The following is a 6,075-nucleotide window of genomic DNA, read 5'->3' on the forward strand; positions in this document are numbered from 1 at the left end:
CAGTGAGAATGTAAGTTTGAATACAAAAAAATAAAACTCTATTTGATTAAGGGAGAAAAGGGAAATAGAATGTGGTAAAAAATACAGGAATGGAAGATTACAAAGATTCTGGAAAATGTCATAGATAAAGAAGCCCTCTCATGCTACCTTTAGCTTCAAATATCACTTTGGATATAAAATACATGAACAAGCCTGAGTAAAAATGCTGTTCCAGTGTAATCTATATAAAGAGTCTATATATTTGCAGAGAATTATTGGTTGCAAAAGTAAAGTGTCAGCTTCAGCCTTTTGGAAGAAGAGACCTATTTGTTTATTTTTTATTGGTATTGTAGCTACTAGATCATTATGTTGTTTGTCTTATCTGCAATGTCCTTTCTGGCCTTGCATTTCAGGCAAATGTAAATCAAAAGCCTTCAGAGTTATGGATTCTGATGATTCACAAGGTAATCTTGCAAAAACAGCAGGGAAATATATGATTTGCAAATTGCTTAACTGACATCTCTGCTATTATCCTAAAATATTGTTGCAGTAGAACTCATTTTGTAATATTTCGGCTTGATTATATTTTAAAACTTTACCTTTCTCAAAATAAATATATTGCCTCCCATTTGCATACTTTTATTCTGTTAAATTATATGTGTATTGAAGAGTAGGATGCTTTATTTCAGGATGACCAAAAGTTCTCCTTTTCATGTGAGTCATTCTTAAGTTTGTTAAACTTTTCCTACTGAATTCTTTATAAAATTTCTTTACAATGGACTTTCTTACAATTACAAATTATGATTAAATTTGCTTATAAATTAACATTACAACATTCTTAAAGATTTTCAATTTTGCATTATGCTTATTTCATGAAAAAAATGCCTATTGAATGTAGAATTCTTTGGTGCTTTCAAATGATGATAATATCTTTACCAAGTACATTTTTCATCAACCTAATACGCTTTCCAACAATAAGCATTAGAATGTACTTACCAATATTACACAAGGCTCTTTTCACTCAAGTACCTCATGCTGCAAAAATGTAACTGTAGGGCTCCATTCTCACAGATTTTATTAATTAAACCTAGAATTCATAGTGACTTTGCAATTGTGACTTCAATGAACACATATACCTGCTTAAATACACATTTAAAGAATAAAATTGGAATTATTTTCCTATATTAGAAAATATTCTAGCCATCCATATCTTGTCAAGTAAGTATTATGAGGTTTAATTGGATAGATATTCAAAGCAGAGTAGTAGACTAGGAGATGGTTCAACGTCAAATCACTTAATCTTTTATAGATAAAGAAAGGGAACTGATGGCAAGCATCTCTAAGAATGCTGCTAGTTTTAACCGTTATGGATGATATTTTAAACTTCAATTATAGAAGAATAAGCAAGATTTATTTTTATTATATACGTAATTATAGTGAGAATTTTGAATATTTAGTTATATATTTTAAGTCCTATAGAATCAAAATGAAATAAGGGAAGATAAGAATGTAAGTGGTAAGAAATGTCTCCTTGATGTAGAGAAATATTTTTCATTGAGGAAAGAAATTTGTTTAAAAGACAAAATTCTCCTTTTCTGCAGACATTCCCCCAATTTAATTTAGATTATGTCAGTGCAACTACAGAAGACCACTTTGATTCACTCATCATTAAAATTGACATCAATATGAAGAAGTATTGGACAATGACAGGAGACAAAGGACTTGAAGGATATATTCAGAATAACCTGCGCTATATGCCTTAACATCAGTCTAAGACTTTTACGCGGAGGGAGTAGAGACCAGAGGCCGAACTCAGGATCTGACAAGATGGCCCGGCTGCCCCGCAGGATTATCAAGGAAACCCAGCGTTTGCTGGCAGAACCAGTTCCTGGCATTAAAGCAGAACCAGATGAGAGCAACGCCCGTTATTTTCATGTGGTCATTGCTGGCCCCCAGGATTCCCCCTTTGGGGGAGGGACTTTGAAGCTTGAATTATTCCTACCAGAAGAATACCCGATGGCAGCCCCTAAAGTATGTTTCATGACCAAAATTTATCATCCTAATGTAGACAAGTTGGGAAGAATATGTTTAGATATTTTGAAAGGTAAGTGGTCCCCAGCACTGCAGATCCGCACAGTTCTGCTATCGATCCAGGCTTTGTTAAGTGCTCCCAATCCAGATGATCCATTAGCAAATGATGTAGCGGAGCAGTGGAAGACCAACGAAGCCCAAGCCATAGAAACAACTAGAGCATGGACTAGGCTATATGCCATGAATAATATTTAAAATCGATCTGATCATCAAGTTCTCCTGTTCTCCTGTTCTGCCAAGACTTCTTCTTTTTTGTTTGCATTTAATGGACACAGTCTTAGAAACATTACAGAATAAAAGCCCAGACATCTTCAGTCCTTTGGTGATTAAATGCACATTAGCAAACCTATGTCTTGTCCTGATTCAGTGTTGTAAAGCATGAGCAGAGGCTAGAAGTACCATCCGGATTGTTGTGAAATGTTTAAAAGCAGTGGCCCTTCTCTGCTTTTATTCATTTCCCCATCATGGTTTGAGTATAAAGCACTGTGAATGAAGGTAGTTGTCAGCGTTAGCTGCAGGGGTGTGGGTGTTTTTCGTTATTACTTTTTTTGAGGGGGAGAGATAGTTTTATTTTAATTTTATGGGCTCCTTTCCCCCTTTTTATGGTGATCTAATTGCATTGGTTAAAAGCAGCTAACCAGTTCTTTAGAATATGCTCTCTAGCCAAGTCTAACCTTATTTAGACGCTGTAGATGGACAAGCTTGATTGTTTGAACCAAAATGGGAACATTAAACAAACATCACAGCCCTCACTAATAACATTGTGACTTGCTGTCAAGTGTAGAATCCTTCCTTCAAGAAAAAGCTTGTGACCATTTTGTATGGCTTGTCTGGAAACTTATGTAAATCTTATGTTTTAGTAAAATATTTTTTGCTATTCTAAAAAAAAAAAGACTTTTACGGGGAAATACATGAAAAGGGAAACTATGTGAGAAAACATCTAGCAATGGTGACAGAAAAGTTTTCTTGATCACCCGACATACGAAGTCATTTACCAACATGAAGCAAAGCAGAGATAATTCTCTGGAAGAGAGTGAGGGGGGAGGGGGAGGCTGGGAGGGGGGAGAGATGTGCTAAGGGTATTCAATCTCTGGCTAGTCTTTCAACTATAATGTGTCATGTTGATCACATGTTGATCACATATTGAAAGATAACTATCAATTTATTTTTATCAATACCTTTTGGAGGGTATTATCTTAAAAAGAATATCTGCATAGAAAAGATTCTATCAAAGTTTGATATGTTTAACAATATATCTCCATATTTATAGTGTTTTAAATTTTAAGATGCATTCCCCCTCTCTGCTTGGGTTTTATTATTCATTAATATTTATTTTTTATGTAATATGTAAGTTAATTTCTCTGTTCTATTTTTCTTAAAATTTCCAGTCCTTATCAATACAGCATATCAAACTGAAAATTGATTCTAAAGAAGCTAAAACAAATATAATTCATATATTTACCTCAGGGAAGAGCTTTTGAACATAGAAAATTTGAAGACCTTTTTTATTTTTCAAATATTGATTATATATCACATGCAATTTTTATATATTTGCTCTCCGGTATCCATAAATTATGTGTAGTTTTTACAAATGACATATGTAAAAACAAGGGGAAAATGACTATAGTAGGACATTTTCAGGTGAATGAAATTACTTTTTATCTCAATCATATAGAGAAAATAGTGCTATTCATGATGCTAATTAACACGTAAGATCCTTAATTACAAAGGTAAATATAATGAAATTGATATCAAAATTAGACACAGATATTTACAATATTTAATTAAGGTCTGAAATCAAGGAACCTAAGTTTTATTTCCTTAAGCAGTGTGTAATCATGACTGTGATTTGACCTACAGATATTCAAAATATATGTTTTCAGAATTAAGAGGACTCTAAGTTGCTTACAAAATACATACAAGTATGAGAAGTGAGTTACAAGAAATGGGCTTTCTGTAGTTCCTCAATTCTTTCTGAAGCTTTCTGAGGACAATGGCATAGACAGAAATAAAGCTTCATTTCTCCATGTAAAAGTCAAAAAAGGGGGGCACAATTTTAAAAGGAAAAGATATTTAATTACAGAAAAATAATATGTTGTGCTCTTTGTTGATCCGGAAGCAAAGAGGACTCTGAAGGGAGAAGGGAAAGGAGAGAAAAATAGGGGAGAACATGGAAGTTAGTTCTCTCTGAAAAAGAAACTTCTTCCCAGTTTTTAGATGATTCTTACTCTTTAAACCTTGCCTTTTGCTATTTTTATGTAGCAATTGTAAATTTGTCATAGTGAAATGTCTTGAAATATTAATAGCTCCATGGCACCATTCATCAATTTTCTTAGTTGGGGCCTTATGGAAAATCTAAATGGAATATATTGAAGAAGCAGAATATAAAAACTATGGAAAAGAAGACTAAAAAGAAAAACATCAGGTTCGCTGAAGATAGGCAAGACCTAGTGAATAAAAACAGTGGAACATGTGGACAAGAAATCAAATTTATGTTCACATAGAATATTGGATTGCAGCATTTTATATTAACAAATGTGAGCGATCCGGATAGGAGTTGATTTCCTCTACACACACCCAATGTAAACAACAACAACATCTCAGCAGATATAAAAGAATGCATATTTTAAAGCCAGTTCTGGGTTATTGAAATAAATGCCTGGTGTTTTGTTAGGAATTTTATTAATTAACATTTTAAATAATACCTAATGCATCTCTGAGATAATTGAATGAAATGTGAACTAAAAAAAATAATCTGCCCTCTTCTACTATTGAATGTTAGAGTACAGCTTCAATAAACACCCTGCTTTGTGAGAAATTCCGTGTGACTGTTATCTTCCTTCATCATATTTGAAGAGGTGTTTAGGTGTGTTCTTCTTAGAGGATACATGGTTTTCAAAGTCTTCTCTTAGCCTTCAGAATGTTTTAAGGCTTGCTGAATAATCTCAGGCTTTTTAGTCTGGGCTTGTGATTTCTCTGCAATCAATTTTTTTCAAAAATTCTCTTTGCTTCTGTTTGTTTCACTTCCCTGTGACATCAACTCCATCTACCATTCTTTGCTAGGTGTTTTTCAAAATTACATTATTTCTTTGGCTTCTGGCTCCCTTGTATCTCTTTCCATTTAATGACTATATGGAAGAATATTTAACGACTGAGGCCAGAAGGAACAATAAATGTCAAGGTCCTATCTTTGATCTGTTCTTTGCCAGAAAGCTAACACACTTTGATCAGCTGAAAAATTTCACCAGGTCTATGTGGCTAAAAGCCTTTTGCTATCTTATCTCTCCCAGGGATCTGGAAACATTTGGTTTATCCAATATTTGGACACTGCAAAATCCTAGACCTGCTTTTGTGCTTCATTTCTACTTGCAGAACTGGCTAACTCATTCTGGACCTTATCTCTTTCTGGTTTTACCTTGTCAGATACAATCAATAAAAACAGCACACAATACTAAAATTTTGTCTTCCAAATTGTTCCCTTAGAAATACAAGTTAGTAGTCATGTAATCTAACTAACTTTCAATTTACCATGGGTGATTTTTTTTCCAGAATCTTTGGCAATGTATAGGTAGATTTTGAACACTGCAGCCTGATTTATCTTTTTTATGCACTGCCTTCTACAAGATGTCAATGTTATAAGTTTTGGACTTATGCTTTGTCAGTATAAGCTAACTGCTCTAATGAACAATTCCAAAATCTCACTGGATTTCTTACTCATGTCACAGCCCAAAGCTGCTTAGTTTCTCTTTTCCAAGGGGTGGTTAAGGGACTAAGGATCATTTCATAGCATGGCTCCATCATATTAAACATTTGGATTAAAGAAAGCAGTAAAGTCTTTTAGTCAACTGACAGGGAATATGGGAGAAAGAGAAGAGAAAGATATGAGAGACAGAGAGAACACCTGGAAGGGACACATTACTTTACCACTTCAGCTCATATTTAAGGTTAAAAATTAATTTTATGCATAAACATTTTTTTCCAAAGAAGACATAGTGATGGTCAACA

General features: G+C 33.8%; 1 pseudogene; it reads left to right on the forward strand.

Annotated features, from left to right (window-relative positions):
- The first annotated feature begins 1,806 nt into the window (after positions 1 to 1,806).
- Positions 1,807 to 2,457, forward strand: LOC114212440 (ubiquitin-conjugating enzyme E2 N pseudogene; annotated as a pseudogene).
- Positions 2,458 to 6,075: the final 3,618 nt, after the last annotated feature.

The sequence above is a fragment of the Eumetopias jubatus genome, unplaced genomic scaffold (assembly GCF_037043125.1).
Source record: "Eumetopias jubatus isolate StellerSeaLion01/CBP00866 unplaced genomic scaffold, mEumJub1_p1.0 scaffold_15, whole genome shotgun sequence".
NCBI classification, from domain to species: Eukaryota; Metazoa; Chordata; class Mammalia; order Carnivora; family Otariidae; genus Eumetopias; species Eumetopias jubatus.